Source organism: Eriocheir sinensis, chromosome 10 (genome assembly GCF_024679095.1).
Source record: "Eriocheir sinensis breed Jianghai 21 chromosome 10, ASM2467909v1, whole genome shotgun sequence".
Lineage (NCBI taxonomy): Eukaryota > Metazoa > Arthropoda > Malacostraca > Decapoda > Varunidae > Eriocheir > Eriocheir sinensis.
The window spans coordinates 1,299,199-1,320,002 of NC_066518.1; the positions used below are offsets into that span (position 1 = coordinate 1,299,199).

Below are 20,804 nucleotides of genomic sequence, written 5' to 3' on the forward strand. Positions count from 1 at the left end.
AATAAGTCGCATATACATGGGGGAGGGGGGGTCCAGGGGGGGGCGCAGCCCCCTTGGTTAGAAGGGGGGGGTCGAGGGGGGCGAAGCCACCCCCCGTTAGCAGGTCGTAAAGTTCGATTGGAGTAGTTCAAATATGCTCCCCCACCCTAAACCCTCTGCGAGCTATTTTGCGGCCGCCGCCAGAGGAGGCTACGCTGTCGTGAATATTATCCCCTATTTTCAACAATAAAGTCCTTGAATTGGATTTTGAAAGCGTTTCAATGATTGTTGAACGTTTGTAGAAAAGATATATGAAGAGCTAGTGATGTTTCATAAGGTAGGTAATGAAATACTGGCACGGTACTAAAACGAATCTTTATCTGTTAGGGCCCAAATTATGGTGAGATGTAATATAATAACACATAGGAGTCGAGCGGGGCGAAAAAACCCAGTTTGGTTAGGTTAGGTCACGCGTAAATATGCAAGGTTGCACGGGCGGCGGTGGGTCACCCCTCAATGGTCAACCCGGAGGGCGCATAGTCTGTGTTGAGGAAATATCGCCGGTGTGTCCAGACCCTGGGTGTCTCTACTATATGTTATTTACGAGGATTAAACTTGAATTTTTCTGATTATTATTTGTCCTTGGAAATGACTAGTTATGTACCTGGGAATGGGGTGGCAGGCCCGTAATTTTGGCAGTTTTTTGAGAGACTAGAGGGCATCATAGGTTTATGAGGGGGGGGGGGGGGGGCATGCGAAGCGAGTATGCGCAGGTGGGGGAATTTTTTTGAAAAATAGCACGTCTAGGCGCATTTTGAGGCCGATATAGAAAACATTAGGGAGGCTATTGCCCCCTAGTCCCCCGGAAATTACGGTCCTGGGGGGCAAAAAATCAGTCATTCCCGAGAAAATATAATTATGATAATCCAAAACATCAAACTCTACCTGAGAAAATAGTTTAGTTCTAAAATATCGGTGGTCCATAAAGCGAGTCTTCCAACGTTTGTTCCAATCATAGTGTATTGCCTGAATTTCACCTCACTATACTTTCACACGACCTCTGCGTGTAACGAAACACACGATATATAAATCCAGACCCACGTACGGTGTTACGTTACCAGAAGCTCATCCTGCTCAGCGAGTTGTCTCTAAGAGATAACCCTGATTGGAGGAGGCCATGGGGACGCCCAAGGAGTTCGTGGCTTGAGCAAGTCGATAGATCCTGCCAGGAGGTTCTCAGGATGGGAAGGGGGCCTGCATGGATACTCGCCCGGAAGGACCCCCCGGACTGGGCGTCGTAGGGTGGGCAACGCGGCGCGCCCCCCGGCGTATGTCCCATTAATTGATTGATTGATACTTTCCATACGACCTCTGCGTGTAACGAAACACACAATAAATTAGTCCAGACCAGGAAAGGGTTTCACCGGCGCCGGGGATCGAACCCGCGATCAGCGAGGTGGGAAAACCACTCCTTAACCAGTTGGCTAAAAAGGTACTCACCCTCGCAAAATGAGTTAAGCATGGAAGGCTCACCCTTCAGGCGGGTTTGGCACCACTGCTGTAGCCTTATCTTACATTAATTTCCATGGAAAGTGTACTAAAAGGAGGGTGGCTATGACAGCAAGACACTCACAATAATCTTATATAAACGTGACTATCGAGAATCGAAATGATTTCCACTCAAGACGACTGACTTTAATCAAAATTTGTCAGCACAATAGTTATTCTGTCTTCTCTGTGGGCTTGCAGAAAATTTATGTAGTTTGTATTTCCTCTCCGGTCTGTTGCTTCAGCCAAAGGCTAAACAGCAAAGCACTGCTATATTGAAAAATCACCATATCCATTTCATATAGGTATATATAGTATATATATATATATATATATATATATATATATATATATATATATATATATATATATATATATATATATATTTTTTAAAGATTTATCCCCCACTATCACTTGGGGAAACGGGCCCTTGTCCGAAGACGGCCCGTTAAGAGGGAAAAGATCACGCCTCCCTAGAGGAGGGAGCACGGGCTTGTCTCTGCATATATATATATATATATATATATATATATATATATATATATATATATATATATATATATATATATATATATATATAATCTTCGAAACGCCCCAATTAAAAGCAAGAAGACTATAACTCCATGGTTCGAAGTTGGGGTGGTACTCGGTGGGGCAAAGTAGTCTACCGTACACTTGTTCGTACTTTCTCTCTCTCTCTCTCTCTCTCTCTCTCTTAAATGGTTAAACTACAGTCACACTGACTTTTACGACCTGCTAACGACCACCTGCGACCTCAAAATGCTACGATTCACACCCAACGCTCCCCGACCACATATAGGTGGCAAAGTAGTCGTGCGACCGAACGGCTACCAGTGGTCGTTTAGTGTCCGTCCAGTGTCCGTCCAGTGGGTGGCCGGACGGCGACCATGGTAAGATTCACACCTTGACCTCACACCTGGAGTCAGGCCATGACGCCCACCATACGCCGACTGGTGACCGACAGGCAAAAACCAGTACGCGTCCTGTCGCAATGAGGACGGCGACCTCCCTTAACGACTTGCTGCTGACGTGTTACAGTATATAATATTTTCACCAAGTTATATTACACATTTCTCATTCTTATTTCTGTAAATTATTTGTACAAAAAAATAGTTACTTATAAGGGTAATAAAAGTATTCTGTGCTTTACTGCAGCAAAAGACGGATATTTGTGCCCCCGCCCCCTATGGGCCGCAGACATGCAAAAAATGCTCCAAACAATATTGGTTTAACCTGTTATTAGTATGTATGTAACATTATATTCGTTCTAATGCATTTCCATCACCCTGGGCAGAGCAAAAGATGAAATTAACAATTATTTTTGAAATGGATAAAAGCCAATAGCTCCACAGACTCTCATTGTTACTGCTGTGCACATCATGTACTGCAGTGATTTATTTTGGTTAGGCAGAGGTGACCCATACACATTTGCCTGTGTGTTTGACCTGTGGAGCAGGTTGAGTCGGGACGGAGCTTGGACGGGCTGAGGGGCGTGGGACGTCACTGCGCAGGGATGTACCTCATTTCCGGGAATGGTTGGTTTGACCTACCACCGGTCACCGCACAACTTGCCGTGTAGTGGAAGGCCGGACGTCGACCACGGCCAATGACATGAAAAGTGGACGGCGAACATCAGCGACCGAACCTACTATCTGACGGCAACCAGACGGCGTCCGCTTGCCAAGAGGGGCTACGTGCCAAATTATAGCCTTCTAGAGGCAATGGCAAAGCCACACTAGATAAAAACGGCAAAATGTCTGGAGTTCGTCAAAATCTCTCGACAGGGTTTACGTTTCGCGCTCTAGCGACGAAACTATACTGGGAGTAGGGACGCGTTATGCACCATTTTGGAAAGCACATTGGCAGGGATAAATCATTTATTAAATAAGTTTTTTGAAATTCTCGAAAAATGAGTGGGTTTCAAGGTTGGGAACTCAAAAATACGTATTTTTTCGAGTCGATTTTTTGCGAGTTTATTCGATTTTCAACCCTTTCGAGTCGGTTTTCGAGCCCAGTCGCTGAATATAAAATATAGCCCTTGCATTTTGCCGTCGATTGATACCAATAACTTTTCGGTAGCCCCAGAAATAAGGGCGTTATGGCGATTCGCACCAAAGCGGTTGATTTTCCAAAATTCGCGGCTTAATGACAAGGCTGGGGCAAGTGTCCTTTCCATATGTATAGGTGTCACTGTTATTAGTGTTACTATATATTATATAATACGAAAAATGTAACTCATTAACTTCTACGACGCAAAGAGCATACACTCTCCTTGTCAATACTCTGACCGCACTGAGTTTTTTTTCCCTCTTAAGATTGTTGCTGCCAGAATGCGGTACGATACCTTAAATTCTAGCTCCGTGATTGGTAAGTCTACACTTTGGCCTGCGGCCCCTGCTCCTACATTCTGTCCCGCTACACCCTATTGGAGAGTGAGATGTTGCGCTCTAGGTGGCAAACCTAAGAGAGTGATAATAATATAAATAGTAAAAAAGAATTATAAGAAAATAACAACTAAAGATCGATATCATATATAAGCAGTGAATTTAATAGTGAAGGCGAAAGGATAATACATAATAGCTAGAGCATGCGCAGTAAGCGTAATAGGAAGGCAGGAGCTAGGTGGCGTCTGGCTGAGCTAGCACCGGCAGGCGGGCCCAGGGCTCCCACTTTTGGGGATTTTGTCCCCAGATTGAGACTTTTTCATGCATTTAGTGATAATCTGGGGATTTTGGCTTTTGGGGGGGGATTTTCTGGGGAATTCTGGTCGCCTTTAGTGACAATTTAGGGATATCCAGCTGGAGAGAAAGACTGAACCACAAAAAAAACATAACTGGTGAGTTGAAATACATAAATCTGCAAAGAGTTATTAGGTGCATGATGTCACTACCTTGTGCAAATGCTCCAGTTGAAAGACTTTTAGCACTCTGAAAGCAATTAAGAATGATCACAGAAACTCACTGAAAAGGGAAAGCATTGTGGGACTACTCCATGGAAAACGTACTCGGTATGGCTTCAACTGAGTTAACTGCTAATAAACTAAGTGTACATGATCACCCAAGGTTGTTAAAGCTTATGCAAAATGTCAAAAGCAATGCAACATACACTATATAATAAGCAACATATAGCTACTTTTTGTATGTTTTTTTTTTTTTTTTTTTTACTGTATTTTTTAACAGTGCAAGTTTTGCTGAAATAAAACAAAAGTATGAACTCTCAAGTGTTTTTTTTTTTATATTGTGTTAACTGAGGAAATGTCAGACTGCAATATCTTAAGATTCTCAGTTATTTATTGATTTTAGTTTAGTCTATTAATATTTTTTTATAGAAGATAGAACGTGATGGAAAGCACTCTAATCTGTCTCAGCTGCTTTTTTTTTTTTTGGGGGGGGGGGGGGGGAATTCGTTGGGAGGAAGGCGGAGCATGCCGCGCAACCCCCCAGACGGCTGGTAGAGAGATACCCAATTCTTTCAAGGAGGAGGCCCAACAACGGGGCTGAGGGTGTCGGAAAGAGCCCACCTTTCCACCCCCATGGCACAGGAGAGGTCTCGAACCCTTACGCCCCTGCCGAAGCGCAAGGCCGAGACTCTACCACGGGACCACGGGAGCCCCCCATCTCAGCTGCTTTGGAATGTCTTTTTTTCATTTTAGCATTTTGTAATGAATGTGATAGAACTTTACTTATGCCAAAAATATATTCTGTATACCAAAGTGTAAAGTACACAAGTAACACATACATTTTGTATGAAAGTGTTTTCTTAAATTGTTAATTGTGCAATTTATGCTAGAAAAAGCAAGAATATGAACTGCCAGTGTTTTTTTTCATATTTTGTTGACAGGAAATGTCAACAGTTAATGCTCAGGTTTTTCATTTATTTATTGATTTTAGTTTAGTCTTTGTTTATATGTTATACTGCTTGATAAAAATCACTCGTCTATCTCAGCTGCTAAGGGATCTCATTTATTCATTTCATTTTAGCATTTAAGAACATGATGAAAATTTAATCATCACAAGAAAAACTCAAACATTGTGTTACAAGTTCTTCTGCGTTTCGAGGGAAATCATTGTCAAAAAGGGAAAGAAAAGTGTATTATCTGTATAATGATAAAAAGTAGACTTCTGAAATATTTATAAAGCAAATTTTTCCTATTATTTCGCAATTTTTATGTGGGGGGGTACTGTAAGTACAGTCGTGGGACACAAGTGTTGACAGTTTCCAAAATGTTTCGGACACCGCTAGCGAAAAACGGCAACTATCCAGCAGAGCTGCATTCGAGTTATATAAGATTGATTGATTGATAGTTCCCACATGGGAGGGCACCCAGGTGAAGTGGACCGTGGCACCTGCGGCCTCAAGGGCACGGACGGCAGTCAGGCACTTAGTTACAAGATCACAGTCGGTAGGGGAGGAGGACACAAGCTCATGTAATGCAGCCTGGCTATCGACAAACAAGTAGACATTTTCGTGCAAAGCTGCTACAGTGTGGAGAGCCTCAAGGATGGCATACAGCTCAGCCCGGGTCGAGGACAGGTACCCCTGGTAACCTCAATGTCAGTGTACTGGGTGGGAGACCGTATGTGTGTCTGTGTGTGTGGGTGTGTGCAAGGATCAAAGAGTGTGTGGGTGTGAGAGAGAGATTATTTAAGGATTTTTCTTACGAAATTGTGAGCATCAACTGCACGACGATTATGTTTCTTTAAAAAAATCTGTTATGAATGCTCTTGTTTCCACTAGTGCACGATCTGTAGTAAGATTTTCTGCATTCCATTTGCTAAATACTTGCTTGGCTTTGGTCGTCAGTGTGCATTCTGGAGAGAGAGAGAGATGTTATTGTTGATTTGTCCTCCCAGGGGAGGGCACGGGCCGGCGGGCCCGAGAGAGAGAGAGAGAGAGAGAGAGAGAGAGAGAGAGAGATTAATTTCTCTTAAGAAAAAAAAGTCTGCAAAATAATAGCCTAGTTTTCTTAAATGCATAATAATAACTTAGTATTCGTAAATGCAAAGTAATAGCCTAGTTTCATAAATGCAAACGAATCGCTTAGTATTCTCAAATACAAAATAATAGCTTTGTAATTCATTTCAATTCATAATAGCCTACTAGTTTCTTAATGCGCCGGCTGGCATGGTCGATGACGTCATTGCATAACATTGTCAAGCAAGAGTTAAACGGTGGTATTATTATATATTTTTAAACCATATCAAAATTTTTGTGCACGTTATCAATGTTTTCTTCGTATTTTCTTAGCGTGGACGTTGCAGGAATGAATACAACATTTATTCAAATGCATAATAGCGTTGTAAACAACTTTAGCTGTCCCTGACTAAATTTGAACGAAATGTAAAGAGACATTTTCATCCGTGAATTTAAAAGTTGTTATCAGTGTCCACAACTGACAAATTCATATCTAATAAATTATGGAGAGTGTATATGTAGTGACATATCTGAACATTAACCTCCTTCCATGCGGTGTATATATTTTAAAGTCGGGGCCAGTGAACGAAACTCAGTGGACAGTGTGTCATCACTTGTGACCCACGATTGTACATGTGTCAATATTTGTAAACTAGGAACTTTTGTCCAATCTAGGGATTTTTCACCACGAATTTAGGGAATTACTGATTTGCCTTTGTGGGAGCTAGCCCTGCCGGCAGCGTTTCTCGTGCGGCGTGCCACGGTGCCAGTGCTACGGAAGCAGCGGTTGGGGTGGTGTGTGTGGTAGAATCGCAGACAAATTTGCATCAGAGGACTTCCCGTGGAGTTGTCGTATACCGGAGGCTCCTTACTGACCAGGTATTTTATTCCTATTCTCATCAACTTTAGGCCTAGGTTGGCCAGAGAAGAGATAAAAGAGGATTAGATAGCTGTAGTGTCTTATGGCGGGTGCCGCCATAAGACACAGCGAGACGCTTAATAAATAGGGGGTGAAATTTGCGAACTGCTAACATGTAAACGCATATAACATTTTGTCTGTGAATGGGGTTGTTTGAGAATGGCAACACTCGGAGACTGATTCGAGTCTCCGAGATAAGATTAGCACATTTTTTTTCCTCATCTGTTATGCCATGTTGTTTCAGGACATTGGATGGGTTTGTTGGGAATGGCCGGTGGGAGAGCTGAGAGTAATGAACTTGTGATTCAATATTGATTGTGCGCGCTAGTTGGGCTGGGATGGGCAGACTAGGGGAGCGGTCTACCAGCGTGGCGTGGCCTTCTTGGCTTACAACTAAAATTATACTCTGCTGGTGTTGTCGCGCCACTCGCGCATGCGGCGTGTAACTTACTAGGGAAAGTGGGGTAAGATGAACCACTTTTTAGATTTTTCGACCTGGGGTCTTCCCTGGTAACGTGACCCTGTCTCTGTCGGTGTTCATGTGAGCAGCTGTCATTTACCTTTAACCATAAAAAAAAAATTATATTCTCCTGATAAGGCTTTTACCTTTTTAAAGCCTTTAAAAAAAGTGTTGAATGGTTCAACTTACCCCCACTTAGGGGGGTAAGTTGAACCCTACCGTGGGGTAAGTTGAACCACACCGTGAATTAAATGAACAAGAGGATATCTACATCAAAACAACGGATATTACAAATGTTTATTTATCAATATTTTTTTTCTTTTACAACAAAGGAGGCAGCTCAAAGGCACAAAAAAAGAAAACAATAATAAAAAAAGCCCGCTACTCGCTGCTCCCAAAAAAGAATTAAAAGAGGTGGCTGAAAGAAAGATCAATTTCGGGAGGAGAGGTGGCCTGATGATACCCTCCTCTTGAAAGAGTTCAAGTCGTAGGCAGGAGGAAATACAGATGAAGGAAGATTATTCCAGAGTTTACCAGCGTGAGGGATGAAAGAGTGAAGATGCTGGTTAACTCTTGCATAAGGGGTTTGGACAGTGTAGGGATGAGCATGAGTAGAAAGTCGTGTGCAGCGGGGCCGCGGGAGGGGGGGAGGCATGCAGTTAGCAAGCTCAGAAGAGCAGTCAGCGTTGAAATATCGATAGAAGATAGAAAGAGAGGCAACATCTCGGCGGAATTTAAGAGGTAGAAGGCTATCAGTAGGAGGAGGAGAGCTGATGAGACGAAGAGCCTTAGACTCCACTCAGTCCAGAAGAGCTGTGTGAGTGGAGCCCCCCCACACGTGAGATGCATACTCCATACGAGGGCGGACAAGGCCCCTGTATATGGATAGCAACTGCGCGGGGGAGAAGAACTGGCGGAGACGATACAGAACGCCCAACCTCGAGGAAGCTGATTTAGCAAGAGAGGAGATATGAAGTTTCCAATTGAGATTCTGAGTTAAGGATAGACCAAGGATATCTAGTGTTGAAGAAAGTGACAGCTGAGTGTTGTCGAAGAATAGGGGATAGGTGTTTGGAAGATTGTGTCGAGATGCTAGGTGGAGAAATTGAGTTTTTGAGGCATTGAAGGACACAAGGTTCCTTCTGCCCCAATCGGAAATGATAGCAAGGTATGAGGTTAAGCGTTCTGCAGCCTCCAGTTTGGAGTCGTGTACTTCCTGTTGGGATGGTCTTCTATTGAAAGAAGTTGAATAATGCAGAGTGGAGTCGTCGGCGTATGAGTGGACAGGACAGTTTGTTATGGAAAGAAGATCATTGATGAATAACAGGAAGAGAGTGGGTGATAGGACAGAGCCCTGAGGAACACCACTGTTGATAGGTTTAGGGGAAGAACAGTGACCGTCTACCACCGCAGAGATAGAACGGCCGGAAAGGAAACTGGAGATAAAGGAACAGAGAGAGGGATAGAATCCGAAAGAGGGCAGTTTAGAAAGCAAAGACTGGTGCCAGACTCTATCGAAGGCTTTCGATATGTCTAGCGCAACAGAGAACGTTTCCCCGAAGCGGCTAAGAGAGGATGACCAAGAGTCAGTTAAGAGAGCAAGAAGATCGCCAGTAGAACGCCCCTTGCGGAATCCATACTGGCGATCAGATAGAAGGTTAGAAGTGGAAAGGTGCTTTTGAATCTTCCGGTTAAGGATTAATTCAAAAGCTTTAGATAGACAGAAAAGTAAAGCTATTGGGCGGTAGTTTGAGGGATTGGAACGGTCACCCTTCTTAGGCAGAGGCTGTACAAAGGCATACTTCCAGCAGGAAGGAAAGATAGATGTTGATAGGCAGAGACGAAAGAGTTTGACCAGGCAGGGTGTCAGCACAGAAGCACAGTTTTTAAGGACAATAGGAGGCACTCCATCAGGTCCATAAGCCTTCTGAGAGTTGAGGGCAGAGAGGGCATATAACACATCATTATGAAGAATCTTAATAACAGGCATAAAGGAGTCAGAGGGGGGATGAGTAGGAGGAATATGCCCAGAATTGTCCAGGGTGGAGTTCTTACAGAAAGTTTGAGCGAAGAGTTTAGCCTCAGAGACAGATGAGGCGGCAGTGCTGCCGTCAGGGTTAAGGAGAGGAGGGAAAGAGGAAGAAGTGAAATCGGAGGAGATATTTTTGGCTAGATACCAGGAGTCACGGGAAGAATTAGAAAAAGCAAGGTGTTGACATTTTCTATTAATAAAAGAAGTTTTGGTAAGTCGGAGAATATATTTGGCACGATTCCGGGCTGAAATGTAAAGGTCAACGTTAGTGGGCGTTCGAAGGCTCTGGAACCTTTTGTGATCTGCCTCTCTATCTTTAATAGCACGAGAACAAGCGTGATTAAACCAAGGCTTTTTAGCATGAGGAGTAGAGAAAGTACGTGGAATGTATGCCTCCATTCCAGAGACAATCACCTCTGTGATGCGCTGAGCACACACAGAAGGGTCTCTCTCCTGGTAGCAGTAATCATTCCACGGGAAATCGGAAAAGTACATCCTCAGGTCGTCCCACCGAGCTGAAGCAAAATGCCAGAAGCATCGCCTCTTCGGCGGGTCCAGAGGATGTACAGGAGTGATAGGGCAGGATACAGAAATAAGGTTATCATCGGAGGAGCCCAACGGAGAGAACAGTTTGACAGAGTAAGCAGAAGGATTAGAGGTAAGGAAGAGGTCTAGAATGTTGGGCCTGTCTCCAAGACGGTCGGGAATACGAGTAGGGTGCTGAACCAACTGCTCAAGGTCGTTGAGGAGAGCAAAGTTGTAGGCTTGTTCACCAGGCTGGTCAGTGAAAGAGGATGAAAGCCAAAGCTGGTGGTGAACATTGAAATCTCCCAAGATGGAGATTTCAGCGAAGGGAGAGTGAGTCAAGATGTGCTCCACTTTAAAGTTCAAATAGTCAAAGAATTTCACAAAGTTAGTAGAGTTTGGTGAGAGATAAACAGCACAGATGTATTTAGTAATAGAATGATAATGAAGTCTTAGCCAGATGGTGGAAAATTCAGAAGAGTCAAGGTCGTGGGCACGAGAGCAAGTGATGTCGTTGCGCACGTAGGCGCAACATCCAGCTTTGGATTGAAATTTAGGATAGAGATAGTAGGAGGGAACAGAGTAGAGGTTGCTGTCAGTAGCCTCAGAAACCTGTGTTTCGGTGAGGAAGAGAAGGTGGGGTTTAAAGGAGGAGAGATGATGTTCCACAGAATGAAAATTAGAACGAAGACCGCGAATGTTGCAGAAATTGATAAGGAGGAGGTTCGAGGAGTTATCAGGACACCTCTCAAGTCGGCAGCCAGAAGGGGAGTCCTCCCTGGGGGAATTTATGGTCCCCCCCCCCCCAGGCGGGGACTCCGAGGCGGTACATGTACATCCTTTAAGAAGTAAATAAAAAATAAATAGATAAAATCCTTTTGAAAATTTAACAAAATGTTTAGTGATTTTACTTCAAAATAGAGGATATTACAAATATTTATTTATCAATAATACATTTACATCCTTTCATAAGTAAATATGGAATTGGACTGCCATTCTGTTTCGCAAATTCATAGGCGAGTGCCCTACATTTCGCCACACTCAAACCATGGAACTGATCGGCTAAGTCTTTAATATGTTGTGCCAGGTCATTCTCCATTTGCAGTGGGAACACACACCTACTTTTCGACAGTCTGCTATATCCAGTTAGGGTGTCTTGAGCTGTTTTACCCCTAGATTTCACAATGAAGCGACGCAGTGTGGCACGGTCGATGTTGAAATTTCGTGATACTTCTCAAATGCAGCGGAGGCCCTTTTCATCACACCGAGGGGTACAGGGGCCCGGCCCGTTTTTCTGATGTACTTTCGGGGCATTTGAAATCAAATAGATTACAATGAGGATTAAAAAAATAATCTTTCACACATGATGGGATAAGATGAACAGATGGTTCATCCTACCCCAAACTTAAAGGTTCATGTTACCCCTCCGCGGCCATTTTGAATGAATCGTTTGTAAACATGGTAATGCAAACCGTTACAATCGAAAACATGGACAGAAGAATTATCAAATACTAAACTAATCACCAGCAATTTGCAACAAAAGTAAGACTAATACATACCAGAGTAATTGACGATATTCTCAGCTTCCAATATTTTACTTTTCGATGGAAGAAACAGTTTTTTTGCTGTAAAAACTGATAGACTCTCCATAGGAACGTCTCGCTGCTACCAGAGACACGTGGTGACTTCTGACTTTGGATGTGCAGCATTAGAGCTCGATGCGATCTGTGATCCCGTGATCGCAAGGGGTGGTTCATCTTACCCTACGGTTCATCTTACCCCACTTTCCCTACGTTGTCGTTTTCGCTTGTTGGACGATGTTAAGTTAGGTCATGTACTATCTTATTATTTTTTGAGGTACCCTTTTTTTTTTTCGGAAGATTGGTGTACTAGTCTGCATTTATCCCCGTCCGAAATTTCACAAGGGGGAATTTGGCCCAGGATAATTTCCTCCGGGGGGAATTTTGATTCAAGATGATATACTCCTTTCTTGACTAAAAATTTACCCCACACCCACCCGATCATGAAACAATGACTCCAACATAACGCCCTCACTAAACAAGGACTTGAATATTACGGTAGGAACCAATGGACCGCCAGAATTCTCAGAGCAGTAGCAGGGGCAAAAGCGTGATATTAGCAGGGCAGTACCCAGAGTTGTAAGGGGGGGTCTTTTTCCACAAAAGTGAACAAAGCAGAGACGGCAGTGCTGATCGTAGAGGGGAGGATCTATCAAATTGTTTCCTCGAACAGGCAGGTGAGAAACTCGGGTTCAGTTTAGCATCTGAAATGAAAGTTGACATATTATCTTAAAGCGGCGCTAACAGATGTTGAGTATTTTGGGTATCTGAAGATGTTACTCATGAAATTTCAAGGTCTTATTTATCCTCTATGTTCCAGGTCAAGGTTCATGAGTTCTGCAATCTACAGCAACCAAGAAGAGACTGGTGCCAGAGTGGTACTGTACCTCCATTACGCTGCAGAGCTGGGATACAAAAATGCTGTCGTCATAAGTCCTGACACTGACATTCTTATGATTCTCCTCCAACATGCTCAAACCTTCAGGCTAACTGTATACCTGGCTACAGGATCTGGCAAACATCGAAAACTTGCCAACCTCTCTGAACTGGCACAGTCTTTGAGTGAAAACTACTGCGCTACTCCTCTTGGGTTTTATGTCTTCAGTGGGAAGGATTGCACCAATATCTTCATAGGGATGGGGAAGGTAGGGCCCCTAAAGGAGTTGGAGAAAAACCCCAGGTTTCACATTGCCTTCCGATAACTTGGTGATGACTGGAATGCCAAACCTCAGGTGCTGAAACAATTGGAACAATTTATCTTCCTGATGTACAAACAGAGTCGTTAGTCTTCTGTTGATGTGGTTCGTGCAAAGCTGCTACGATAGATGGCGGGGAAGGACAAAAACTCACTCAAAAATCTTCAGTAGACCAGGCTCGCCTTCCTCCATATTACACTGTTAAATGTTGCAACAACAAGCCTATGATCAGTTCTAAATAACTCCGCACTACGGTCAATCTCCTTAGCTACCACTCCTGCATTTCTATGCCAAGTCCAGCGGTGCAGCTCTGGTCTCTGGTACCAGGAAACCGTAATTCTCAACCTCCAGGATCTAACAAAATTCAGGAGGAGAGAGCTGCTGATGTTCCTGGTACCAGAACCATGGGGACCAACACATTGCCCAGTGTTGCCACTTAGTTTTAAGAAGTAGTACCAGATTGCACCAGTAAAAAGTACCAGATGAGAACAAGTCGTACCAGATTGAGTTAATATAACATTATTTACTAGTCTACATACCTTTAAAAATGTAAATCTATCTCCTCTTGGGTTGCTGAAGGTGTTTAATACTAACGAAGTACATGGCAAGCCATAAATATGTTACGACTTACGACACAATTAATTTTATTTCCACAATATATAGAGCAAAAATACCATCTCCCTATTTAGTGCCAGATCTAATGGAAGTCGTACTTTGTACACTCAAAAGTACCAAATCTGGTACGATCGTACCAAAAACGGCAACGTTGCATGATGATATCCCGTAGCCAACCCTGTCACTGTCAGTAGTAGCATTGAATTCGCCGGAGGCAGTGAGCCTAACCCACCCCCTGCATTGACGTCATGCGTTGATATCTCCTGATTGGCTGCTGTCTCCCACCTTCCTCCCTCTGCCCTCCCCCCCCCTCCTTGCCTCTCTCCCTCAGCCTTGCTCTCTCTCTCTCTCTCTCTCTCTCTCTCTGCCTTTGTCTCTTCCTCTCTCCACCTCTGTCTCTGCCCCTCCCTCTGCCTCTGTCTCTGCCTCTTGTCTCTGCCTCTCTGCCTCTGTCTCTGCTTCTGTCTGCCTGTCTCTGTCTCTCTGCATCTCTTTCTGCCTCTCTCTGCCTCTCACTGCCTTTTTCTCTCCCTCTCTCTGTCTCTGCCTCTCTGCCTTTGTCTTTGCCTCTCTCTGCCTCTGTCTAGCTCTGCCTCTATCTGCCTCTCTCTACCTTTGTCTCTGCCTCTCTCTGCCTCTGTCTCTGCCTCTCTCTGCCTCTCTCTGCCTGTCTCTGCCTCTCTCTCTGCCTGTCTCTGCCTCTATCTCTGCCTCTCTCTCTGCCTTTGTCTCTGCTTCTCGCTGCCTTTGTCTCTGCCTCTCTCTCTGCCTCTCTCTGCCTTTGTCTCTGCCTCTCGCTGGCTCTGTCTCTGTCAGTCTTTGCTTCTCTCTGCCTCTGTCTCTGCCTCTCTCTCTGCCTTTGTCTCTGCCTGTCTCTGCCTCTCTCTTTCTGCCTGTCTCTGCTTTTGTCTCTGCCTCTCTCTCTGCCTCTCTCTGCCTTTGTCTCTGCCTCTCGCTGCCTCTGTCTCTGCCTCTGTCTCTGCCTCTGCCTCTCTCTACCTTTGTCTCTGCCTGTCTCTGCCTCTCTCTCTCTGCCTGTCTCTGCCTCTCTCTCTTGCTTTCCCAGCAAACAATATCACGTTGCAACAACTTTGTCAAAACGTTACGAATAGGTTCCAGATACGTTGTGTGGGACTTTGTGAAAACGTTGTGGGAACAGAACTTTGTCCACTCCCAGAAAGGTTGTCACATCGTTGTGAAACAACGTACCCATGACCTTTTGAGGACCTTCTTGCTACCTTATTGCAACGTCCTTGCTACCTTTGCAGGACACGCTCTTCACTTTTTAGGGCCTTATTCTCACCTGTCCAGAGTATTCCAAACACCAGATTAGGAAACTTAACATGTAGTATCTATCTACTGAATATTTCTGAACAATTTCATTAGGATATATTTAAATCTTCTAAATATGTATGTCTCTAATGAGCCTTAAAACTAGATATATGTAATATACACTGATAATGAAGACTGTCACATAAGCTTTTATATCGAAATTGAATTATTAGAGAAGAATAAATTGCACAGTTTTTTGTTTAAAGTAAGTAGGCTACGGAATTATTGGGAAAGAATGAAATGCACTGTTCTTGTTTAAAGTAAGTAGGCTACGGAATGATTGGGAAAGAATGAAAAGTACAGTTCTTGTTTAAAGTAAGTAGGCTACGAAATTATTAGGAAAGAATAAAATGCACAGTTTTTGTTTAAAGTAGGCTACGGATACAAAGGTTATATATTGTACAGTAGCCACAAACACTATGATAAATCTTTCTAACTGAAAGAAAAAGAAAAGCCAATTCCCTTGAACAGAGATCCATTGCGTGAAGGGATTGGTTTCTTGCTTACATTTAATGGATGGCGTGACAGTTGGCGCATGCAGCAAAAGGTTAAGCTTATTTGACTCATAAAAAGGTTAAGGTTATTTGAAATATAAAATTAAACTTCATTAGCATTTATCCATGAAAGTCAAATCACTTATGATAAATAAGTGTACAATTTTACATAATTATTACAATGATATAATCATGAGTTTGGTCAGAAAATCACCAATCAGGAAATCACCAAGAACCCCGTAAACGGCACAGTTTGGTCAGAAATTCACAACGTCATTATTACGTGCTGATGGCGTAACTTCTAGACGGACGAAGATGCAACCTAAAAACAACATTGTGTAAACGTTCCCTGTTTGCTGGGTTATCTCTGCCTCTCTCTCTCTCTCTGCCTCTGTCTCTGCCTCTCTCTCTCTGCCTGTCTCTGCCTCTCTCTCTGCCTCTCTCTTTGGCTTTGTCTCTGCCTCTCTCTGCCTCTGTCTCTGCCTCTTTCTCTGCCTCTGTCTCTGCCTCTTTCTCTGCCTCTGCCTCTGTCTCTGCCTCTTTCTCTGCCTCTGTCTCTGCCTCTGTCTCTGCCTCTGTCTCTGCCTCTTTCTCTGCCTCTGTCTCTGCCTCTTTCTCTGCTTCTGTCTCTGCCTCTGTCTCTGCCTCTGTCTCTGCCTCTTTCTCTGCCTCTGCCTCTGTCTCTGCCTCTTTCTCTGCCTCTCTCTGCCTCTGTCACTGCCTCTTTCTCTGCTTCTGTCTCTGCCTCTTTCTCTGCCAGAGAAGCATGATGGCCAATTATAATACATGATGGTACATGTCTGACTGTAAAATTCAATATCTAAATTAATCAATTTAGCTTGTAATCACCTTATCTTTCCCTCCCACAGTAGCTCCTATTATATCTACCAATTCCACCGTCCCTCACTCCTTCATTTCTCCATTGGTTTTGTCCACTGAGTATTTGTTCACTGGGGTTTTGTCTGTTGGGGTTTTGTCCACTGAGGTTTTGTTCACTGGGGTTTTGTTCACTTGGGTTTTGTCCGCTGGGATTTTGTCTGCTGGGGTTTAATCAGCTAGGGTTTGTCCACTGAGGTTTTGTTCACTTTTTTTACTTCACTGGTGTTTTGGCCGTTGGGGTTTTATCATGGAACCGGCCCTGTGTCCCGGGGTAATGGGTTCTCACCCACCACAGGCAATACATAATTAAAATACCTTTTATTTATACTTACAGAGCCGGGTGTCTTTTCATGTACCTGATAATGAGATAATATTCATATAATATAATCAATAATGAGATAATATTCATATAATATAATATTCAAAGCTCCATAGTTCGTTCGTGTGTGATCTGACTATACTATTTAATACAAGCTAGGCTTTCGTGTCTTTTCTGGTGTATTATCGATGCAAATTAGCTTGTTTGGAATATATGTAAGAAGGTGTGAATGTATACATAAACTTTCTAATATATTATTGAAGAAACAGTTTGAATAATTATCACAAGTAGTCAGCGATATCGGACACGTTGATTTTCACCCGTCATGTTCTAGCAACGTGCGTGTGCAGTATCTACGCTCGTGAGTAAACAGAGTATAACGATCTTTCCCAAAGTTATCCACCTCTCTGTCTGATGTTAGTGTTCACCAACCTGCTTCCGGACCTTCGAAGGGGAGATGGACGACTTCTCTCACTAATTTGTCCTGACGATTAACACACCTAACAAAGAATCAACGCGCCCGGGTTCGATTCCGGTTCCAAGCAGTCGGCGTCCAGGTCATCCATCTGTTCATCCTCCTTTTCCGGTTGGGCAATGGAAACCTGGTGAAGGTAAATATCCATGGTAACCCGAATGTCAAAACTTGCCGTGTTCTGGGGCAGTGGGTTCTTACCCATCAAAGGTTCAGTGCCAGCGAGACTGAGATGAGAACTCAAGCCACGCGCAGCTTACCGTATATTCCCCATTTTTACCTTTTACCTATGTTCAGTATGGTATCCTTTACCTCGTACAGTTAATTAAGGAAAAAAACAGTTATGTGACTCAAGGTACTTCAAACATCCTAAGATAGTTAAACTATGGCGGGTGACAGAAGCAGTAATAAGAGTAGCTATTGATCACAGCTGATCTGAGCACTTGTGAGAAACTTGAAAGCGGCTGCCGCTCCTCATCCTTTGAGAATGTGCTGTGTGGATGAGTCAGTGTGTTAATTTTATACGTAAGGGTGGCTTCTAAAATTACTCGACTGGCTAGTTATATTTGTTATGGCAATCCTCGCTCTCACTTATGATAGGGCTCCAAAACATAAAGGTAAAGTTGAGGCCGCTGCGTGGCGGCGGTGTTTATTTCGTTCTGCTGACCCTTTGAGCCTGTGAAACGCCAGAGTTTTACAATTACCCTACTCCTACACGACCACTGCGTGTAACGAAACACACGAGAAATTAATTCAGACAGGGAAAGGTTTTGCCGGCGCCGGGGATCGAACCCGCGACCAGCGAGACGGGAGAGCCACTCCTTAACCAGTCGGTCAAAGAGGTACCCCCCTCGCAAAGTGAGTTACAGGAGGCTCGCCCATCAGGCAAGTCGCTGCACTACACATGTGGTGGGAGAGAAGACTAATATTAATCCGACACAGGGCCTCTGTAACATCCGGGTTACCACAGATAACCTTCCTCAGGTTTCTCCAGGTACACATTTATCGACCATTCCGAAAGGAAGGATGAACAGCTGAGTGGGCTGCACGCCAACTGCCTTGGTCGGGATTCGAAGCCAGCAGGCCCGTATATTCGTAAAGAAGCTAGCACTACACCGAGGAGGCGCCCTAAAACTTAACATGCTTTAGAAGTTAATGAAAATGTGCGCAACGGTAGACTGACTTTTTTTTTCATTGCATAACTTGGATGAAAAGATGAATGGTTTCCTAGTATAGTAACGCGCACGCACACACACACACACACACACACACACATTGGTGATTTACTAATGTAGAGCACTGTCATAAGTTTAATACTTTCCCGTGGTCATAAAATTTAATAGGCATTGGAGTCAGTGACCTTTTCGTAGAATACCTAAATCCGTTGAAGCTTTAGATTTAGAATCTGTACTACAATTATTCTATGATTATCGTTTAAGACCATTGGATGCTTCAGCTCTTTCAACCACAACAACGAGTATCAAAAGTTAATAAGGTTACGCTGTATTTGTATGAAGATGATGAGGCTGATATGTAGAAAATTATATATTACCTTACCAGGATGCCAGTCAATTAAGTAATGGCGACCATGAGACGCCATTCGTGTCTGTGATACGCCCGCTTCATCTTCACGAGGTATGGATTTCTACATCCTTCGCAAATATCATGCAAAAAACCGTCCATAAACTCTGTTCTTTGTCTTTCTCTTACTCTTATCCTTTCCGATCTCCACAACAGTCACACTCCAGATCCTTGTCGCTATTGATATGGCCCACATCTTCCATTCCTGTTCTCGAAACTTTTTTCATTTGTAGCAAGTTATACAAGAAATTCTTAACATTTTTCTTATAAATCATATTTCTGCAACTTCTATTCTCTTTTTATGTTTTGATTTAGAGTTCGTGTCCTACATCAGAGTTGACGAAGCAAAACATACCTGTCTTTATTTTTATCCCATACTCATAGTGTAGTACTTACGTTTGTTAGAATCTTCTTAACTTTTCGTAAAGCAGTTTTTTATGCTAATGCTTTTTTTATCTTTATCTCCATCTCAGACTTTGCATCCTCTGAGATTAGTCTCCCGAAGTACGTAATAATCTGCCAGTCTGCCTGCTTAATAAGTCTCCATTTGCACGATTTTATTATTTTTTTCTGAACTTCTCTCGTCTCGTCTCCCATATTCTCTGACTTCTTACAGTTGACTTTCAAGCCTCTCACAAGATTCCTGAAGCTAATTTATCAGCCTCTGCAGACTCTTTTGGTGAAAGTGTAATGTCATGATTTCATTATTCAGGGAGTGGCCTGTGGAAAAATACCGCGGGAGTTCCCGCCATTTTGATTGAGAGAGCGGGAGTAGTCACAAGTCAGGCGGGAAAAACTAGAAGGCGGGAACGCGCGCTATTTCAAATCAGATTCGTTATTACTACCAACGCTGAGCTATGTGTGGGATGCATGACCCACTATGACCAATTGCATGTGTTAGGTTATTAATAAATAATAAATAAATCGCCTTTAGGGCGTTTTAGCGTAAGTGTTGCACAGAAAACGAGATGTCAGTATGGCGAGAGCTGGCATCTTGCCCGCGGCCGGGGCGCGCGGAGCATTGTGGGACCGCCGCCATCTTTCAAGTCATCTTCCTCCGATACTCCACCGCGAGCTGACGTCCCTCGCCCCCTCCCACGCCACGTTCTCCATCGTGGGGTTTTCCTGCCTTCTAGTATCCACAATTCCAGAGTGATTGTATACTCAGGTCTAGGGAAGCCCGTGGGAGGAAGGAGGGCACGGCGCGTTGCAGTGAGGAACGAGAAGAGGACAAGGATTCCAAGGCTCCAGACACGAGGCAAATCAGGGTGTGGCTTCCCTCTTTTCCCCTTACAGCTAAGTAACCATTTGCTAGGATGTGTTAACGTAGATAGCTAGGTTGCTGTGTGCTTGGTTTAATTAATTATTCTTAATTTACAGCGAGTTTCTTTGTTGTTTTCAATAAACTTAAGAGCAGGTTTATCTGGCTTTTGCTTACCCTATGAGAGATGTGATTGGTCAGATACTTAAATAAATAAGGACTAGAGGGGCTGTGAGTCTGATAACTCAATTTTCAGTTATTTTTTTTTTTTTTTTTTTTTTATTGCTGAGAATTTACGGGATTTTCGGAAATCCAGACCTTTCAAGAACCCCACATGTAATATATCGAATTTTTCACGTGCCACCAATGCTTAGTCCCGACATGTCTTCCTGATTATTCATACATTTCTGCCCTTTTCTGACTGGGGTAAGAGGAACCTCATGTCCTTTAACGCCTTAAAAACTCAAGTTCTCAACCTATCAACTCGACACAATCTTCCAAACACCTATCCCCTATTTTTTGATAACACTCAGTTGTCACCTTCTACACTAAACATCCTTGGTCTATCCTTAACTCAAAATCTTAACTGGAAACTTCACATCTCCTTTCTAACCAAATCAGCTTTCTCGAGGTTAGACGTTCTGTATCGTCTCCGCCAGTTCTCCTCCCCCGCACAG

The 20,804-nt window shown here is 43.5% G+C and overlaps 1 protein-coding gene across 9 annotated transcripts in view; it reads left to right on the forward strand.

The window, feature by feature from the left end:
- Nucleotides 1–20,804, forward strand: part of LOC126996407 (organic cation transporter protein-like) — a 54,283-nt gene that overhangs the window by 1,831 nt on the left and 31,648 nt on the right. For 3 of the 9 annotated variants that reach the window (XR_007751155.1, XM_050856797.1, XM_050856802.1), the window contains exon 1: nucleotides 7,198–7,341. The exons of 3 other annotated variants lie outside the window; for them this stretch is intronic. The gene's annotated coding sequence lies outside the window, so the exon portion shown is untranslated. Of the gene's footprint in view, nucleotides 1–5,875; nucleotides 6,102–7,197; nucleotides 7,342–20,804 lie in introns of those variants that run through there. 3 more of the 9 variants (XR_007751154.1, XM_050856803.1, XM_050856801.1) reach the window with 2 other exon arrangements.